This window comes from Monodelphis domestica, chromosome 6 (assembly GCF_027887165.1).
Source record: "Monodelphis domestica isolate mMonDom1 chromosome 6, mMonDom1.pri, whole genome shotgun sequence".
NCBI lineage: Eukaryota > Metazoa > Chordata > Mammalia > Didelphimorphia > Didelphidae > Monodelphis > Monodelphis domestica.
This window is the reverse complement of record NC_077232.1, coordinates 213,098,501-213,120,164: the sequence shown is the minus strand read 5'-3', so window position 1 is coordinate 213,120,164 and position 21,664 is coordinate 213,098,501.

Here is a 21,664-nt window from a genome sequence, read left to right as displayed (position 1 = left end):
AGTTCAGCCAGCCATCCTTCTCCAGAGAGAGATTCTTCTGACCGTCCTCAAGAGACTCTCCCAAGAGACTCCTTAGAGACTGTCTTTCAGAGCCTCCTCCTTAGAGCACTCTCCTTCTAACAGTCTCCTTAGAGGCTGTTTAGAGACCCCCTTTTTCAACAGACTGTCCTTTTCTTATATAGGGGGTTTTCTCCTATGTCACCTTCCCTAAGTTCTTCCATCTACCAATCACAGTAGATGTTTTCCAAAGTACAGCCCATTCTGAATTCACACCTGAGTAGACTAATCCTTTTAGTAATCCACACCTGATTAGGCTAGAATCTCTGAGTAAGTTTTTTCCTCTTTGCTCCTTGTAAGTTCACAAGTTGCCTGACCTTTATAGGTACTTAGCACCCCTTTGTATTAATTCTAAAAATAGGCATGGCTTAAGTATGGGTTTAAGTACTTTTCATTGTTCAGCAAGGAGGTTTTTTTCCCCCTAAAGCAGGCTTAAGTACGGGTGGAGTAGAGGTCTTCACATTTTTGATCTAAGTAGAGTTCTCACTGTCCAAATGGAGAATTGTCCCAATAGGGAATTGTCCCAATAGAGAATTCCCCAATGGGGAATTTTTTAACATTCACAAGTCTGAGAAATTTCAAGATTCACAATCAGGATGCTATTTTGGGATTTGTTTTTGTTTTGTTTTTCAGTTGTTTATATAGTTTGTTCAGCATTTGGATTAGCATGGCACTTTAAGAAACTGGTTGCATTGTTATAATAGAGATCTTTATCTTTATTTTTATATTTATCTTTATATATTTATAATTATCAGTTCATATGTACATGCATGTAAATATGCAAATATATGTAAATATACATATATCTACATTTAAGAGTATGTGGATATACACATATACATGTTGGAAGAAACTCTGAAATGCTAACCAAATAGGCTTTGACAATATTACTGATTGGGATAGTATCCCAACTCATATAATGAAATGTCTCTCATGCATTCAAGTATTAGAAAGGATGACATTGGGTGATAGTTTACTCTATGCAAAACTGTGATTATAATGAGCTTGACATTGGGAGATGCCAGAGCAAATGCACCTTCTCATTATGGTGCCAAAGAAGACCTTCTACCAATGTTAAAGGTGATGGCCATCAAGAAAGACAAATCATGAATGCATATGATACATATTGAAGTCATGAATCCTTTGTGTAAGAGGGAAATATGGTTAATTTTAAAAAGGGTTGGGCTTGATTATTTAAGAGTGGTCACCAGAAATTTAATTAATTCTAAAGAGATTTTATTTACAAAATGTAGAAACAGCAAAGCAAGAAATCAGAGAAAGGATAAGGTAAGGTATCTAGCCTAAACACTAAGTAATTTACTCCCAGCTTCCCCCTCAACCTGGGCAGGGTGAATTAGTTTCATCCAGCCTTGGCAAAGCTGAGGATCCTGAAAGTTTCTCAAAAGGATAGGTCTTTCCTGAGGCTGGTCTCTTCAGATAAAAGCCAGCAGTTAAGAGTCAGTTTTTTCACTCACCACAGGTCAGTCCAGTCAGCAGTTCCTTCTGCCCCTCTTCACCAGACTCAAATTGAAAGCATGAAGGAGTTTATTCTCACAGGAAGTATCAGCTCCTTTTTAAGTCATTTTCTCTTGTGTCACTTCCTGTGCCTTCCCTTAATTCTATGTCTACCAATGACAGTTGAAGCTCTGCTATAGCACTGCCCAGAAGGCAGTAACTTGATTCTGATTTATCACCTACTATTGCACATGTGGGTCACAGTGTAAAGGGTGAAATTATGACTGAGACTGAATGTATAACTAATTTAGGTCAGGAAGGATTTTACTCATAAAATCCTAATGAAAAACCCAAATAATAAAATACCCAAGTCAACTGCCAAATTTTATGGTGATTTAATTGATATAGTAGAGAAAATTAAGAAGAAAGGAGAAGGAAAGAGAGAAGGATTTCTCCCTCCCCCAGCCTGGCTGGTACCAGGTGGGAAGATTAGAAGATCTAGAAAGTAAGGGTTTGGAGTGTGAGGAGGAAGGAATCAACCTGAACTCCAAAAGGGGCTCAGCTGAGATGCCTGAACCTGAAACAGGTCAAGGACAAAACTCACCGCCAAAACCCAGACAATAACTGCCACCGTTCCCAAGATGTCAAAATGCCTAGCACCCTGCCAGCCAGTCGCCTCTCCAGGGAAAGAGAAAGAGGCAGGAAGTGATGTACCTTATATGGATGTTTTTACATTACTTTTCTGCGTCTCATCTGTACCAATGAGGACTTAGCTTGACTTAGGACTTAGCCCAGAGGTCTGTCCTTTTTTTTTCTTTGCATGTCTGTGGAAGGCCATCTCCTCAGATAATTAAATCTTGAGTTTGATGCAGATCTTCAAAATCTTGTTACATTGAGTAGGGTGGAGAATGTGGGTTTCCAAGACCTGATTCTGTTATTCCAAATATCTCCATTGTTGTTGATCAGGAAATAGCTAAAACAGATCTTCTAAAGAATGGTCTGATTAGGGTGGAATAGTTTTAAAGTTCACAACAGACATCCCCCACTCAAGTGTGAATGGGATGTTTGTACCTTTGGTGATTAAATCAAAAATGCGAAGATATCCATACTTAACTTTGAGTAGGGTGTTTACACTTTGGGGATTAAATCTAAAAATAGGTAGATCTCCTACTCAACTTTTAAGTACTGTGTTCTAAAAATAGACAGGGGTTACAATTTAATCTTCACATTTGATTGGGCATCAGTCTTCCAGAAAGACAAAGTTAAGCATAGATTTCACCATTTATAAGAAAAGATTTCATACAGCTTTTTGTCAATGGTGCTTTCACCTCTTAGTCACATAGCAACATGCTTCTCCCCAGCACAGTATAAATATTATATTATATAATATATTATACATACATATATTATATATTATTATAAAATATATTAAAAAGTATACAAACAATTTCATTTCTACATATTTAGACTTATATTAGGAAAAAATGTGAAATCAAGGCACTAATAAAATCAGAAAAGGGAAAACCTAAACACTCTGAGGCCATTGAATGTATTTGCTTAATACAAACCTCCAAAATCATATTCAATAATAAAAAGGATGATGAAATCAGCATTATTATCATATTCAGACAGAAATTAGAATAAAAAACCTTATTGAATGTGGAAGCATGAATTCAAAAGACTAGTTATACCAAAACTGATAATTTTAAAAGCTTGTATCTGTTTTAATCATGAATGAATACTTCTTTCATAATATTTGACAGAAAGTAGAAAACAAACATTTCAGGAACTCAATATAGCATCCATCACCACAATAAGAATCATAGAAGGAAAGGTGGGTCACTAAAGAAATACCCCTAAGGAGAGGCATCAAATTCCTCTATGAATGAAATAACTTAAGAAAGACATTAAAGATCTGCGGGAAAATCAGTGGACAACTACATCAGTGTCTATCTTGTAAAGAAAACAAACAAAAAAAAAGAAATGTAGAAAGCAAAATATAAAACAAAAATATATTAGAAATTATAGGTAAATTTAATCTGCAATTCAAAATTATTTTCAAAAGATTAAAGAATCAAAGGGGCACCAAAAAATTCCTGTGGCCAGGAAATATTTAATAAAATTAATTTTATAATACAGTAAAATGTAGATGACACTACATTTTAAAACTAAATCATTTATATGGTCTATAGAGATCTTTATATACAAATGGTTTTCCCCTCTTTCTAACTGAGTTGGACACCAATTGTCTATGTGGTCATATATAGAAACCCAAGAGAAAACCACAAGTTAGATCTAAGGTTTGACTTTAAAATACTAGTAGTGATTCTCACAAAGAAAGTAACTTTTCCTTTGAAATAAATCTTTTTATATAAGTTAACAGTAATTGTTAACTTACCTATAGCTATCTTAGGGTGAAAGGTTCTGTTTTGCCAATATTGTTCAGATTTTTTGCAAATGTATGGTTCAGAGGCTAAGGAAATTCCAAATATTTATTTTGATCTATTAATTTAATTTGACCCCCCAGATTTAGCTGTAACCTTTTTAACTCTATGTTTACTTGATGAACATTAAGACTTTTGTACTTACTGATTCTTCTTATCTCATTCTTCTTATCTTTTGATAGGGTCTAGATAGAAGTATAAATTAGGATATGAATTTAACACTTGTAGACTCACTGAAAACATCTTTAATATAACTCTAGGATAACAGAGAAGATATGTACTGTCTCTTGTTCCCACATAATTTTTATCTCCTCAGTTAGTTCTCTACATTTAAAAAAAAATTTTGTCCATTGAGTTCACAGATTTTGAGTATTTCATAATCACATCTATTAAAATGTTTTTGAAGCTTTACGAATCAGGAAGTAAATTACTAAGTGATTGTTGGCAGGAGGTCAAACAATGATAATAGACTTGATTTTAGTTTAATGTTTGCCCAAATCCTCTAGAGTATTTTGAGTATCAGATTTTCAGTAATGGAGGATTTGTCATCAATAAGACCATGAAAAACTGTGAACTTCTGATTGATAATTCTAGCTGCCATATCATGTCTTGCTCATTATTTTGTAAGTAATCAATTCTTATGTCCTTCACAATTTCTACCATTCCGTTCCATAGTATATATTTTTCACTAATTCACTAATGCTACTTAAAAACTAACCTTGGGCAATTCCTATAACATTAACCTGGTCCTGAAATCCCATCCATAAATAAATCCTCTTGACTTAGCCATTACATGAAGCTTCTCTGTCAACTTATTGTTGGCTACATTTATGTGGCTATAATTCATGGAAAGACCTTTGAAAACATTCTTGGCTTAACCATTTAATAGATTGAATTGGAAGCAAATCTTATCATTTATCAGTGGTGACTATTGTTCAACAAATTTGTAACTATCCCAAAAATATTTCTGTAGTTTTTGACATGGTTACTATTTACTTCAAAAATGTCCATCAATCCTCTTCCTCCATTTTGGTTGAGGAAGTGTTAACATATGTAGTTATCTTAGGGAAAGGGGTCAAATGCTTCTTCAATATTGTATAGTTGTTGTTGTTGTTGTCTAAAAGGTTCTTACCAAAACTATTAGGGCACATTTTATAATTTAGAAAGTATACATTAGGATGGATATTCCAAAGACATTAATTGCTTTAAACATGTATTACTATGTAAATAAATCTACTTCTGCATTCATCCTTAGCTCTTTTCTTGAATAAAATTATTTTCAGTGTAACTTGCTCAAAGAAGACCAAGGTAATTGTAGTAGATGTCTTCATCCATTGGTTCAAAATGACTTCTGGAGACCATGTCACCAGGAGGTCCTTCTGAGAAATATGTTGAGAGACATTCTAGGAGCTAAGATGGCAGAGTAAAAGATGTCTCCCTGCACACATACATACACAAAAGAAAATAAATCATCACCTCAAAACAAAGGAAAATTTGAATGTATCTTACTGGAGTAAGAAGAATGTGTAGCACTGTCAGGACAACACAGGTGAGAACTGGCAGAATTTGGAGCAGCCCAACTGCAGAATGTATAGAAGCCCAGTCTGCGCCACCCAAAAAAAAAGGTATAGAAAGCAGATAAGGGAGGAAATACCACACTTCTACATGGCATCAGAACCTTGAAGCCACACAAACGAGTAGAGAGGATTAAAGGTTGAACCAACAGAAACTCCACACTTTAACATGGCAGAGGGTCTGAGGCAGCAAAACCTAGAGCAGGGGACAAGCCCAGGCCATGAAACAACAAGGGAATGGATAACAGAAGGTCCTGAAAATTACTAGACCAAACAGCAGGAAATTTCCTCAAATCAAACCAATAGGGGTTGCTATAGTAAGGGAATTAACTTACAGAGAATGCCAACTACCCCATAACTAAGTTCTATAACTTAATATATATGTAAATATACATACATATATATATATATATATAAAACTAAATAGAAATGTTCATGATAGTAATACTGTTCTTCTGCTAATTTCAATCATTCTAAGAGCACTTATTAAGCATCTATTATGTACCAAGCTTTATACTAAGTTTTGGGTATACAAAGATGGGTATACAAAAGACAGTCCTACTTCTAAGGAAGCTCAAAGTCAAATTGGGGGAAATGACATGAAAATCGATACATACACATTTGACATACCCAGTATAAACTGAACATAAACAACAGGAGGAAAACATTAGCAATGAGAAGAATTAGGAAAGGTTTCTAGTGGAGGGTAGGATTTTGTATGGAATTTAGAGAAAGCTGGAAAAGCGCAGAGAGGGTTCTTTAGGCATGAAGGATAGCCAGTGAAAATAAATGAAGGTGAGGGGTAGACTTCCTTTCATGAGGAAGAACAAGGAGGCTGTATGTATCTCAGAAAACTTGGAGGGGGATAAGTATGAGACTGCTGGAAATGTAGGAGGGAGCCAAGATAGGAAAGGCTCTAAATGAGAAGCAGAATATTTTATATAATCCTGGAGGTGATAGGCAATCACTGGAATTTTTTGAAAGGAGAGGGAATTTGAAAGGAGAGGGGCATGCTATGGTGCCTAATATTTAAGATAATTTAGCAACTGATTGAAATATGGACTGAAAAATAGAGAAAGATTTGAGTCAGGAATAACAACAAAAAGGCTAAAGCCATATGAGGAACCATATTTGTTTATATTGTGAATATTTATGTTGTGTATATCCTTTCATTATCCACCCACTTATCCACTTAATAATTCATCTCTCAGTAACTGCATTTATTGAAAATATTATATGTGTGTGTGTGTGTGTGTGTGTGTGTGTGTGTGTGTGTGTGTGCATTTAGGTCATTTTTGGTTTCTCACATAGTTGAGTAACCTTATTTCTATTTTTTTAATCCCAATTTATTACAAGTGACTAATTTGTATGTTACATTATCTGCCATATTACTTCATTGAACTTAATATATATTTGATTTAACCTCACAAAAAGGAAATTTCTTAGTCAATTGTTTTCATGGATCCAAAATTCTAGAGGGACTTGTCCTGGAACTTCATAACAAATAAGTGTCCATTAGTACTATAACTGTTATTGTAAAAATTTAACTGACAATCCTCATAAGTGATGTTTTTACATTGCCGTTGGGTGTATGGGGTGCTCAGGGAGGAGTAATATCTTTGGTATGGAGGGCTTGTCGTGTCCTCCTAGGGCAGCTCTCCAGCCTCTGACCTTCACCTGACACCCAGCTCTCACTTGTGGCTCCTAGTAGCTGCTGGAATGCAGCAGTGGCCACACCCCGGGCAACGGCTTCGACAGACCGGCTAAACCTTGTGAGGGTAGCCATCGGGTTGTCGTCGACCCCTGGTGAACCAGGGCTTTGCTCACCCAGCATGTGAAGACTGCTTCGGCAGAACAGACAGAAGAAACCAATAAGAAAGTTCAACAGCTGAAATGGCGATACAGCAAGGCACTGTGGAGTGCTTAGGGTGTGTTGGAGCACAAAAGACAACATGGCCATCCAATGCAGCTGAGGAAGTATCCAGGTGTAACAACTTTTGGTGCCACTGGACCCAGGCTTCCAATGCCGAGAGAGTGGGACTGTCTCTGTGCATCGATTTTTCCACTTAAATCTTCAGGCACAAGTGTCTTTGTGCACAAAAACACACAAAGACAATCATCATCCTTGGTTACCAAGAGACTACTACTCATTTATCCTTCTATTTCAGTTAAGAAACTGCCAACAATTACTGAAAATTTCATCCCCTTTAGAGTGGAATTTTATTTCTTTACTAATCCAATTATTCTTTCTCCAGAGTATTCATACAGAGCTTCATAAAATGTGGCAAAAAGTTTTCCATTACTTTGGCCTTTAGAGTCATAAAAATATTCCTATTTTCCCATAGAAGATCAGCATTCTAGAAAATACAGGTGGTCATATATAAAATGATGATTATACTCTCTATCTACTAATCTTTTAACTATTTTTCCTAATAATTATTAAACAAAAGATTCTTCCTTACAAGAATAGTCAAACAGAATCCAAAGGATTTTATTGGAATACTTTGGACTTTCAGGTAAGATTTAGATATTTCAATTCATCTTCTCTTCTTATTTCTCTATACTAAACTTTGTTCATTTGTTCCTAAGATTGCCATTTCTCTACCAGCAATCAATTATTCATCAGAGATGAATCCAAAAGCATGTCCTCTACATCTAGAATGAAGAAAATAGTAGCATTATAGCAAGCCAGCAATTTATCAACTGCTCTTCTTTTGACAAAGATCTCCATTGCATGTTGAGAGTGTTGATATTATCCATAAACACCTGCTTTGCCTATATTCGGGTTGCTGTTAGAATCAAATTAGAAAATGCATGTAAAAATAGTGTTAAGCAAATGCAATTTTTAAAAATTTTAGCACATAAATTTAGCACATAAATTTTTAATAAATATTCTTATTGGCATAATTTTTAAAATCCATCATACTGTAATTGAGAAAAACTAGAGTTAATAGTTATATATGGAAAAAATAAATAGAGACAAAAAGGAATACACTTTTTCAGTAGCACATGGTACATTCACAAAGATTGACCATGTACTAGGGCATAAAAACATGACAAACAAGGGCAAAAGAGCAGAAACAATAAATGCAAGCCTTTCAGATCATAATGGAATAAAAATAATAATTAGCAGGGGTACATGGAGAGACAAATTAAAAATTAATTGGAAATTAAATAATATGATTCTCCAAAATCAGTTAAAGAACAAATCATAGAAACAATGAATAATTTCATTGAAGAGAATGACAATGATGAGACATCCTACCAGAATCTATGGGATGCAGCCAAAGAAGTACTCAGCATATCTTTCAGTGCATATATTAACAAATTATGGAGGGCAAAGATCAATGAACTGGGAATGCAAATTAAAAAACTAGAAAGTTAACAAATTAAAAATACCCAGATGAAAACTAAATTAGAGATCATAAAAAGTAAAGGAGAAATTAATCAAGTTGAAAGTGAAAAAACTATTGAATTAATAAATAGGACTAGAAGCTGCCATTTAAAATCACCCTAGACAATATAAAATACTTGGGAATCTATCTGCCAAGACAAATACAGGAATTATATGAACATAACTACAAAACACTTTCCACACAATTAAAACTAGGTCTAAACAATTGGAAAAATATTAATTGTTCATGGCTAGGATGAGCTAACATAATAAAAATGACAGTCCTACACAATTAATTTACTTATTTACTGCCTTACCCATTGAAGTACCAAGAAACTTTTTTCCAAATTAGAAAAAAAAAACTATAACAAATTTCATTTTGAAGAACAAAAGATCAAGAATATCAAGAGAAATAACGAAAACAAATGTGAAGGAGGGGGGCTTAACAGTATCAGATCTTAAACTATATTATACAGCAGTGGTCATCAAAATAATATGGTACTGGCTAATAGACAGAAGGGAGAATCAATGGAATAGACTTAGGGTAAATGACTTCAGCAAGACAGTCTATGATAAAACCAGAGATCTCAGCTTTTCAGACAAAAATTCAGTATTTGACAAAAACTGCTAGTTAAATTGGAAAACAGTATGGGAGATATTAGGTTTAGATCAACATCTCACACACTACACCAAGATAAACTCAGAATGGGTGAATGATTTGAATATAAAGAAGGAAACTACAAGTAAATTAGGTGAACACAGAATAGTATACCTGTCAGATCGATGGGAAAGGAAAGATATTAAGACCAAGGAAGAGTTACAAAAAATTACAAAATGCAAAATAAATAATTTTGATTACATTAAATTAAAAAGATTTCGTACAAACAAAATCAATGCTATCAAAATTAGAAGGGAAGCAACAAATTGGAGGAAAAAATTTATAACAAAAACTAACAAAGGCCTAATTACTCAAATTCATAAGGAGCTAAATCAATTGTACAAAAAAGCAAGCCATTAGTGGGCAAGGGACACGAAAAGGCAATTTTCAGATAAAGAAATCAAAATTATCAATAAAGACATGAAAAAGTTTTATATATCTCTTAAAATTAGAGAACTGCAAATCAAAACAGCTCTGAGGTACCACTTCACAACTAGCAGATTGGCTAAAATGACTGCAAAGGAACGTAATAAATGTTAAAGGGGAAGTGGCAAAATTGTGACATTAATGCATTGCTGATGGAGTTGTAAATTGATCCAACCATTCTGTATGACAATTTGGAAATATGCCCAAAGGGCTTTAAAAGACTGTCTGATCTTTGATCCATCCATACCACTGCTGGGTTTATACTCCAAAGAGATAATAAGGAAAAAAGACTTGTAACAAAATATTTATAACTGCACTCTTTGTGGTGTCAAAAAAATAAGAAATGATAGAATGCCCTCTGGTTGGGTAATGGCTGAACAAATTGTGGTATATGATGATGATGGAATAATATTATTCTAAAATAAATAATGAACTGGAGGAATTCCATTTGAAGTGGAATGACCTCTAGAAATTTACGCAGAGTGAAAGGAGCACAACAAGGAGAACCTTATACACAGAGATGGCAACACTGTGGCACAATCAATCATAATGGACTTCTCTACTAGCAGCAGTGCAATAATCCAGGACAATTCTGAGAGACTTATGAGAAAATGCTATCTACATCCAGAGAAAGAACTGTGGGAGTAGAAACACAAAAGCAAAACAACTGCTTGTTCACATGGGTAGATGGGCAAATGATTGGGGATATAGACTCTAAACTCACCTTACCAATTAGCAATTTAAGTGACACCAGGGGGATAGTTGTTTGCCTTATGATGGTAAAAGCATGTAAGAGAAGGTGGGGAGGTATCTTGGGTTTGAATTTGGAAGAAAGAAGGACTTTGCTCTAAAGTCCATGAAAGCCTGAGTATGCTGATTTGTGAAGGAAGAATGGAAGTTGTGTTCTGCTTTTTAAGCAGAGTGTTTTGAAGGAATAGAGTGGGAGAAGGTGAAAGAAAACAGACAGATGTTCGACTCTTATAATTGGATTTTTAACTTAGGGATAATTTCTAGAATTGATGTATGTGGAAGGTCACACATACTTCTGGAATTTCTCTGAAAATTCCTTAGGGAGATTCTTGACTAATGTCTTAGTCCCTTCAGATGGCCTAAGGCCAGGATTTGATCTAGCCCTGATTTGTATTTACTGTAGATGAGATGAATTCAATGTTCCTGTTCCAGTTTTGTGACTAAATTGTGATGTATTAATTATTGCCGAAATACTAAGCATAATTGAGTGATCAGCCTTGTAGGGATATAAAAGGCTTGTTTGGGGGTATGGAGATTTGTTTTGGACTGCTGATAAGCAGTATTTCTCTCAGCTGAAATGGGTGAGACTTGTATTTTACTGCAAACAAAGGCTTTTGGGATTTAATGGTGACAAAGTACACAAAGGACAGAGAATGTCCTGGAATGGTTATATAGTCATTTCCTGGGCTCACCTAGGAATGGACCTTTTCTGACCATCTAGGCTGTTGATTACCTGCATGTGAAGCCACTCAATGTGTCCTTTGGGACCTGAGGACACATTTTCCTTTGTACTGAATCCCCATGGTCAGCACATAATGTGAATTGTGAAATTGAAGTTTCCATTTCCTCACACAACCCTAACAATTGAACATTCTCAAATTGTTAGGAGCATACTTTGAGAAGTAGGTGAAGTTTATTCATAGATGGCTTGTATTTGCAGCCTTAATTTACCACAGTAGAAGTTTGGTTCTTGAGCTTGGACATATAGCTCAAAGCTTTCTTGAATTTCCACAGCTTCTGGGGTAAGGAAATTCATCTGTAAAATATTGTTACTCCAGTGTTTATAGATGTTATAGTTAATGTGTACTTTGCAAAAGGATATTCTTTAACAGAAACATCACATACCAGCTCTGCAAACAACTCAGGAATCCAATTTCCTAAAGGGATCTGTTCCTGTCAGAAGATGATTTCTGAAGATGGAGTCTGTTGACTAAGATACCCAAATGCAAATGTGTGATGCCAATTACTGTTGTACTAATGTTCTGTTTCTATCTGGTGTTCTAGTGTTTTCCCCAGTCCTGGTTTCTACACTTCTATCTTAGGGGCTGACTCTCCCCCTTGTGACCTGTCTGCCAATCGGGGGAAGTAGTAGCTGGACACCCTTCAGATCTCCAAGCAGGTCTCCACCAATCTGAGACCCTGGAATTCACTGAGGACAAGCCCCTAAAGATCCTTTGTCTGCAGCCTTTCCCTCCCTGTTCAAGTTTTGGTTACTCCCCTGTGGGATATGTGTTCGTATGCATTTGTGACTTCAGTGACCATTCCAACCTGAAGCCCTTGACATTGCCTATAAGGCAGGGACAGCTGTACACCCATTCTCAGCTCTGTAGAAGTTACAGAAGGCTGAGGCCATGGCCCTTTTTCCTTTAGATACTTGGAGAGGGGAAGGGATAGGACGGCAGGGGGCACTGAACCAGGTGGGGTCTGAGATTCTGGCCCTCCTGGAGGCTGTGTGGTTCCCCTATGGATAGCTGGGCCTGCCAGATGGCAGGACTCACTTACCAGAAGCAGTGGGGAGACAGCTAGCAAACAAAATACATGACACCACACATAGGAGAGGCACAAAACTGAGTGATATACTGGACGGAGACTTTTTCTTTTGTACTATGCATAGAATCTGCAAAGACATCACTTAGAGATATGAAACATGTTCACAGGTTAATCAAAAGGGGGGACCGAAAGAACCAGGGGGCACCAGGTGAAGAGGGCTGGAGCCAGGAGAACAGTGGGAGGTAGACTTTACAGAAATCAAACCAGGGAAATATGGGTACAGGTGCCTTTTAGTCCTGGTAGACACTTTTTCAGGTTGGATAGTAGCCTATCCAACAAAACATGAAACTGCCTCAGTAGTAGTTAAACCTCACCTAATCTCACCGCCAGCTGCTGGCTTCGCCTTGATTCCCAACCACCATATTATGATAATTCCCCCAACAAGTGCTTACTGGGCCTGCACCTCCTCAGGACTGACCCCTTGTGTTTCCTCCTTTACCTTGTCCCAGGACCCCAAGCTTTGTATCCTAGTCACCATCCTGCCCCGAGTACTATACCTTCTGGGGACAGAGCTGCTAGACTATTGGGAACATCAAAGAATCAGCCGCCAGAAACAGGAAACTGTCCTCTCACTGACCCTAGCCACGCTCTTTGTCTTGGCAGGGATTGGCACAGGTATAACCTCCCTCTTTCAAACAGCAGACCTAAGGCACCTACACACTGCCAGAGAGGCAGACCTCAAGTGTACAGAAAAGTCACTAGAAGCCCTTGAGAAGTCTCTATTCTCCCTTTCAGAAGTCGTACTCCAGAACTGAAAGGGGCCTTGTTCCTCAAGGAGGGAGGCCTCTGTGTCGCCCTTGAGGAGGAGTACTGCATATATACAGATCACACAGGGGTAGTCAGGGAGTCAATAGCCGACCTTAAGCATAGTCTAGATGCCCAAGTACGCGAACGTACTCATGCCCAACCTTGGTACCAGCAAACATTTGCAAAATCCCCCTGGCTCACCACCCTCATCTCCACTATAGCTGGACCAATACTAATTCTCTTCTTCCTTATCACGTTCAGGCCTTGTATTGTCCACCAACTGGTCCGCTTTGTGAAGGACCAGGTCCACACAGTCCAGCTCATGGTCCTCAGTCAGCAGCATCAGGCCCTGACAGGCCCCCTGATGGCTACACTAATGCCCTGACCCTGGAGGTCTCTGCTCACCCTTGAATGAGCATCACAAAATAAAAAGAACTGGGGAATGAAGGGAAGGGGGGTTGCACTGTGTCCAAATGAACAGTTTCTGAGAAAACTGCAAGGCCACAGTCAAGACAGATAACCTAGGAAAACTGTAAGACATCCTCCCCAAGGCCACAACTGTTGAAACAGACAAGACTACAAGAACAAGACTATTTTCAGCTGCTCTATATATGTGCACTCCCGATCCTACCAGGGCGGGTTCTTTTGGGTAACCGTCCTAGTGTGCGCTAGTAATAAACCTCTCCTTGCTGCCTTTTGCATTGTCTTTGCATGTTCCTTTGCGGGGTACTTCCACTCGGACCCCAGCAACATTTAAAATTAAAATTAATATCAAATAACTCCAAGTATTATATTTTATACAGTTTATTCGTAATCACATGAAGTAGAAGAAATTAAAAACAAACAAACAAACAAAGTAAAAGCCTGAGTAAAAGCCATGTGAGTGAAATTTGTTTGGCATTCACCCCACTGCCACAGCCATGTTACCATGGAAAAGAGAGAAAGAGAGTGGAGGTACACAAAGCTTATATCCTCTGTACATTAGAACATAATATAAGAAGGAACATGGGAAGGTGGGATTTAGAATTCTGGGGAGCAAATTCTAATTGTACAATACAAAAACATTTAAAACAGCTCCTTTTGGAGGGGCAAAGAATTGGAAAGTGAAGGGATACCCATCAATTGGGGAATGACTGATTAAGGTATAATATGTGATTGTAAAGGAATAGTATTGTGCTGTAAGATGACAATCAGGAGGAGTTCCTAAAAATCTAGAAACATGCACAAACTGAAGCAGAATGAAATAAGCAGAAACAGGACAACATTGTACACAGTGTTTAGAAAACTGTATAAAGAACAACTGTGAAAAATGGCTATTGTCAGAAACATAATAATCCAAAACTATAGTCTGAATCCATACCAAAGAAAACTTTTTTCATTTTCTTTTGTAATTTATTTTATTTGAGTTTCCTTCCACAAAATGATTAATATAGAAAAAAAATACTTTACATGATTGAACATGTTAAATCCATAATATTGCTTACCATCTCAACAGAAGTGGGGAATGATGAGGAGGGAGGGAAAGAGGGAGAGAAATCAAGACTCAATATTCTTTGAAAAAATGTTGGAAATTTTTACATGTAATTGTGAGAAAATAAAATGCAACTTAATTTTATAAAAGAAAGGTCTGGAATTTTTGCTTTAAAAGTAAATATACAAAACAAAAGCAATTCTAATTACTTTAAGGAGTTTATAACTTTCCTTCAATGTATACCTAAAATGAATTTCAGGATGATCTATTCTATGTCATGACACTATTTTGGGGGTGAAGGAGGGTAACTTTGTTTTTTATTGACTTTCTACTAACAAATAAGTTGGTTAAAAACCAGGATAATATCACAAAACTAGGCAAAACTTCTAAAAACAGCTTCTTTCCAGTATAACTCCAAAACCTCTCTTTATCCCTTTCTTAGAAAAATCCCCAATCACTCTTTCTCCCAAATATGGTATCCCATAGCTGTGTAAACTTCCTATTTTTACTTTTTCTATATCTTGGGTGTTGGGATAACAAAGTATATTATGATATAGAAAATTACAGCATTCATTCAGGTTTCATTGGGAAAATTTGATTTTGAGGATGAAATTCTCCTTCCATACCCTACCTTGCCCATTTAATTATTATAATAGATGATCCTCAGTGGGGCACACCTTGCAAAGACTTAGACCGACTTAAAAGTCAGCATCTCCTCCTTTCATTTTAATGGGACAAAATAAACAGACATGAATGGTTGTAATCAGCATCACAGATCTCAACACATTTTCTTTCTGCCCCAAAGAGCACCATCTTCTAAACTTCCATAAATCTGTTGAGGATGTCACTATGCTTTTATATTTCCTAGTTTGCTAATGCCTTTATAATCTTTGATTTCTCACTTCAATGAAATAATATTCTTTGAAATAATCAGTGATATACCAAAGATATCAGAGACAGGGGGAAAGGACCTACTTGTACAAAAATATTTTAGAACATTTTTTTTTTGGCAGAGGCAAAGAATTGGACACTGAAGGGGTATCCATCAATTGCAGAATGGCTGGAAAAAGCTATAGTATATTTCTATAATGAAAAATTATTTCACCCTAAGAAATGATGAATAGAGTGAGTTTAGAAAAACCTGAAAAAACTTATTTTAATTGATGCAAAGTGAAGTGAGGACCAGAACAATAGGTACAATAACAGAAATATTGTATGATGCTCAACTGTAAAGCACTAAACTATTATCCATAAAAAAGTTTCTAAGATACTACTAAAGAACACATGACAAAAAGATTACTTCCTACAGCCAAAGAAAGAACTATTGAAATATGATTGCAGATCAAAGAATGTCATATTTATTATCTTTATGATTTTTTGTGTATGTGATGTGTGTTTTCAGTCACAATGTGGGAAATATGGAAATATGTATTGCATTAAAGCACTGATATAACCTGTATCATACGATTTTCTACTTAGGGAGGAAAGGAAGGAAGAATGGAGAGTATCTGAATAAAAATATCAGAAAATAATTGTCAAAAATTGTCTCTACATGTAACTGAAAAAATAAAGATCAATTAAAGATAACAGTGGCCCTCAATTCCCAGATTTAATAGACTCATATCAGTTTTATTTTTTCTTGATACTTTGGTATAATTGCTATTGTTGACTATTCTTTCTTTTTCAGTATTAACTTTTATCAAAATTATGTATGTTACCTATAAAGACATCTAAATACTTAAAAATAACATAGAAATAACTTTTTCTAAACTATTAAAAGCTTCTTGTATTTGAAGAATTTCAGTAGCTTTGTTCATCTCTTTCTCATTCTATATCAGTTCAAAAACGCATTTTTCTTAATTCTTCATATTTGTTATTGAATAATGTTACTCTTTGTTCATTTACTGCAATTTTTTTCAGTCATTCCTATGTGGGTAGATTCCTATTATGCTTCCAGATACTAACTTTTAAAAAGAATGCTGCTATGAATATTTTACTTTTTTGGTATGAATTGAACAATTTTTCCTGACTTCGGCTTCTTGGAATGTATGTCCAATAACTATACCACTGGCTCTAAAGATGTAGAAATTTAAGAGCCTTTTTAATATTACCTATGTGTAGATATTATCTTCTAGAGCTTAGAGATTTAAGCTTGAAGGCAAATATGAAAGGAAACACCTTAATCTAGCATCTGCCTTTGGAATATTGATGTGGCCACTCTTCCTAAATTCTACTTTATTCTTCTCATCCAACAAATTTACTTCCCGGTCACTGCCTTTACTTCATTGAGCATAAATAGGAAAGAATGATGGAAAATATAGCTTATCTCACCTGGACTTTCTTACTAAATCCCACGGCCTAAATGAAAACAAAAAAATCTGAATCCACATCACTTATCTTTACTGCTTGGAAACTTACAAAAATTAATAATGTAAAAATTATAAGATTCATTCTGTGAATCAGTCCAGCTTAACTGGAAGCTCAGAGAAGAGAACATTTGTGCAAATGATCAAACTTCTTTCCTTTTTTTATTTCACCTGAGATTTTTCTAGCTCCACCTTCCCAAACCCATTCATAAAAAACATTAAATTTATCAAGCTGCTGTGATCAGTTTTGAATTTATATAGAGAGTAAGCTTCTTTTCAGGGGTGAATGAATTATAAGTTGTAATCATCTTAAAAGACTAGATAAATCTTTGAATAAATGCCTGTGATCAGGCAGGAAGTTTGAGAGAGGTGAATGGAGTTGATAGATAAATGATAAATTGGGTGAGCCTGGTGTTCTAACTGACCCAGTCAATGTCCACTAAAGACAGATGCCTTACTCATGATTCTTTATCATTTCTCATTCCGACTTTCGGCCTTTTTGTCATCTCTTTCAGTCCTTCTCCTCCATCTGAGGGAAACTAAATGTTTTCTCTTCACACTCTAATTACCAGAAGTCCGTAATGGTAGGCTCTGGAATTCTCCTACCAGATGTTGAGGATTCTCTCTTTCAAATACTTATCCATATATAGAATTCCAAGTTTATACCCAGAATCATTACACCATATCAGAGTTCCCCCAACAAAATAGTGTTGTGCTTGCTTCCTTGGAAAATGAACTCTTCCCTTTGCCAGTTTTGTAATTCAGGGCATTAGCTAAAACAAAATGTTTTTTTTAATTATTATTATTATTGGGAGCATACTTCAAATGATTAATGTATTCTTTACTTCATAGAAAATTTACTTTCATATGCTTGGGTTATTGAGGTATATATTGATGAATAGTTTATATTTTCTTGTAAATTCCTTAAAATTGTTAGATATCAGATCTTTCTGTGATTTTTCTTAAATTATTTCCTCACTCTGTTTTTTCTTTTTTATTCCAATGTAATTTCTCTATCCATCCAAAAAAGAACTTTTTTATTATATTATGAGAAATGGTATGTTTGTTTAGCCCAGGATGCACATAGAAGGGATAAAGCTTGGGTAACCAATGCTTTTTAATAATATTAATATAATATGAAGGAATAAAACAAAAGTGCTTGATTCCATTTTTGTTTCTACCAAGATGAATGCTATTTTTTCAAATTAGAGGGGAAAAAAGATTGTTCAAATAAAATTAAAACCCAAAGAAGTAACAAAACAGGTCTTACCTAGTACCTAGCTGTTGCTAAAGGAGATTAAATTTTTAGATGCAGGTAAGTTACAACCCGGGATACAGAAATAGGCCAAAGATATGATTACAAAACTACAATTGGTAATATTTGAATATTTATGAAGGAGAGGAAAATTGAAAAAAATGCTGCAACTTTTTCTAATTAAAAAAGATAGAATATGGAAATGGCATTGTAACATTGACAATATTTTAGAATAGGAAATTAAACAGATCATTTGTGATATCTCACATGAATAAAAATGATCTTTAGGGGGCAGTATGGGTTCACTAGGTAGAAACTATAGCAAAGTAAACACATTTTTTTTAATACTCAACAAATTGGTAATTCAAGAAATACTACAAACCTGGTGAATTTTGAGTTTATCCAGAAATTTCACAAAGCCTCTCATAATATCCCATCATGTATTTCTCATTGTCTCATCTAAGGAGATAGGACAAAGACTAGACTTGTGATTTCTTTGGTATAGGGAACTCCCTGGTAAGTAATCTCCTTCAACCAATACAAGTCAATGACATCTTTGCAGTTTAGTCTTACATGATGGCGTAGACTCTAGAGCTATAAGGATCACACGGAAAGTTTGTATTAGAGGTGAGATTTGAGTGTGGATGTTTCTGACTTTGAGACTACCCACAGGCTCAAAGTTTTGAGGCTCAAATGATTTAATGAATATAAAGTAATATGTTAACTTAAAGTGTTATATAAATATCATCATAAATGTTATATTAAAATAGTAATAAATATAATTAAATTAATATAATAGAAATCTATTTCTAGTATTATTTCTGTGTGTTATAAATATATTTCTGTATGTTATACATTATACTAAAATATAATATAATAAACACATTATTATTTCCTATACTTATAGGTTTTATTTCTGGGGATGATTTCATTCCTGCACCTTTCTATTTTACTTCTGCTAGGTGCAAGCAATGCTAATGAAGTAATAAAGAAGTGTATTGCCAAATGTTTAACATCTAGACTCTGGAAATGGAGGAAAATGGGGCCATTTATGCACACATCTATATAATTTTTCAGTTTAATCTGCCTTATTAACACTTTCTTAAGTTTATACCAGGATTTGGCAAACTATGCCCCATGGGCTGAATCTACTTCATTAGCCTGTCTTGGTACCCTTGAGCTAAGAATAACTGACATTTTAAAATACAATGAAACTGTGTCTATAAATATACTTTGATCAATATTGGTATAGGAAATCAATAAAATAATAACTCAAATATAGATTGTAACTTTTGTCAATTTCTGAGGCTAAATGTTTACAATGAATATTTAGTAATCAGGTCTCACAAAACACTTAGAGCTGCCTCTAGCACACATTAATCTCTCACCTCTCAGTCAAACTCTTAGAAAAAGTGGTTTACTTCCACTGGCTCCATTTCCTCTCTTTTTCTCTTATCAACCATACGAAAAAGAGTATTTTTTCCAAAGCTATCAATAATCACTAAATTCACATCTGCTTTCTTTATCCCATAGTCTTGATAATTTTCCACATACTGCTGGATTTGGAATGTTTGATTGCTTTATCCTCCTCCATATCCTCTCTTCTTGGTGATTTAAGGACATAGTTCTCTTCTGGTTTTCCCTCTAACTATCATTCCCATTCTACTTTTTTTTTTATCACCACTAACACACACACACACACACACACACACACACACACACACACACACACACACTGCTGTGGGTGTTTCTGTGAATTTTAGATTTATTCCACCCTGCTTAATCTAACAAAACAGGAATGTCTACACTCCTACTTAAGGATTAAGTGTTGAGGAGGATGGCCTATGATAGACATGTGCTAGCAATAATTAAAAGAGTGGAAGACTTAAACTGTGGCAGTTAAAAGAGTTGGGGTCATAAACTATAAGAGTTAAAATAGTGGAAGATATAAATTATAGTAGATATAAGAGTGGTTGAGCAAATTTGTGACTGCAGAAAATATGTTCCACTACAGTGTCTTGGTTTTAAATCAAATATAAGGTGGTCACCAAGGAAATATTCCCAATTATGAATATACCCAAGTCAACTGGGTTTTATAGAGGATTTAATTAATAATACAATGAGGAATTAAAGTAAAGAGAGAAAGAGAGAAAAAGGAAATAAGTATGAAGGGCCTTAAGCCAACGTGGCCTAGACCTGAGTCTTAAGAGAGAGAGAGATCAGTCAATCAGTCTTTTATCACTCACCACAAGGTCTGTCTAAGCAAGGATTCTAGTGATAGAGTCTCCTCAGAGAGAGTTCCAGCCAGAGTCCTCCTCAAAGAGCCTTCCAGCCAGAGACTGTTTCAAAGGGCCTCTCTCAAGAGCCTCTAGAGGGACAGAGTCCCCTCAGAAGAGCTCCAGCGAGACTTCCTTAGACACTATCCTCCAAAAGCTTCCCTTCTCCAGAGCCTCCCTCAAGAGATCTCCAAAAGGATTCTTCTCAAGAAATTCTGCTTTTTCTTACATAGGGGGTTTTCTCCTATGTCATCTCCCCTAAGTTCTTCCATCTACCAATCACAGTAGACGTTTTCCAAAGGACAGCCCATTCTGAATTCACTGCTTGGGTCAACTAATCCCTTTAGTAAGTTTGAATCAGAAAAAAACACTGCTGGGTCAACTAATCCCTTTAGTAAGTTTGAACCAGAAAAAACTTCTGAATAAGTTTTCACCTCTTTTCTCCTGGCAAGTTTACAAGTTGCCTGACCTTTAATAGGTACTTAGCACCCCATTGTATTAATTCTAAAAATAGGCATGGCTTAAAGAACTTTTTGCCTCATTATAAGTATGGGTTTAAGTACTTTCATTGTTTAGCAAGGAGTTTTCTCCCCTAAAGCAGTCCTAAGTACCTAGAGGTCCTCCCATTTCTGATCCAAGTAGAGTTCTCACTGTCAAAATGGGGAATGTTCCCAGTAGGGAATTGTTCCAATGGAGAATTCCCCAATGTGGAAATTTTTAACATTCACAAGTCTGAGAAATTTCAAGATTTACACAAATGACAAATCAGAAAGAACTGACAGATCCCTGGGCTGTCCTAAGTCAAGCTTAAACTACCATTGGTACATGGGAGATGCAGGAAGTGATGTAAAAAACAGTCTATGTATTTCACCTCACTTCCTCTCTCTGACTTCTTTTCGCAGAGAGGTGGCTCTGGCTCTGGTGGCAGAGAGGTGGCTGGTGACAGTGTGCTGAGAGTCTT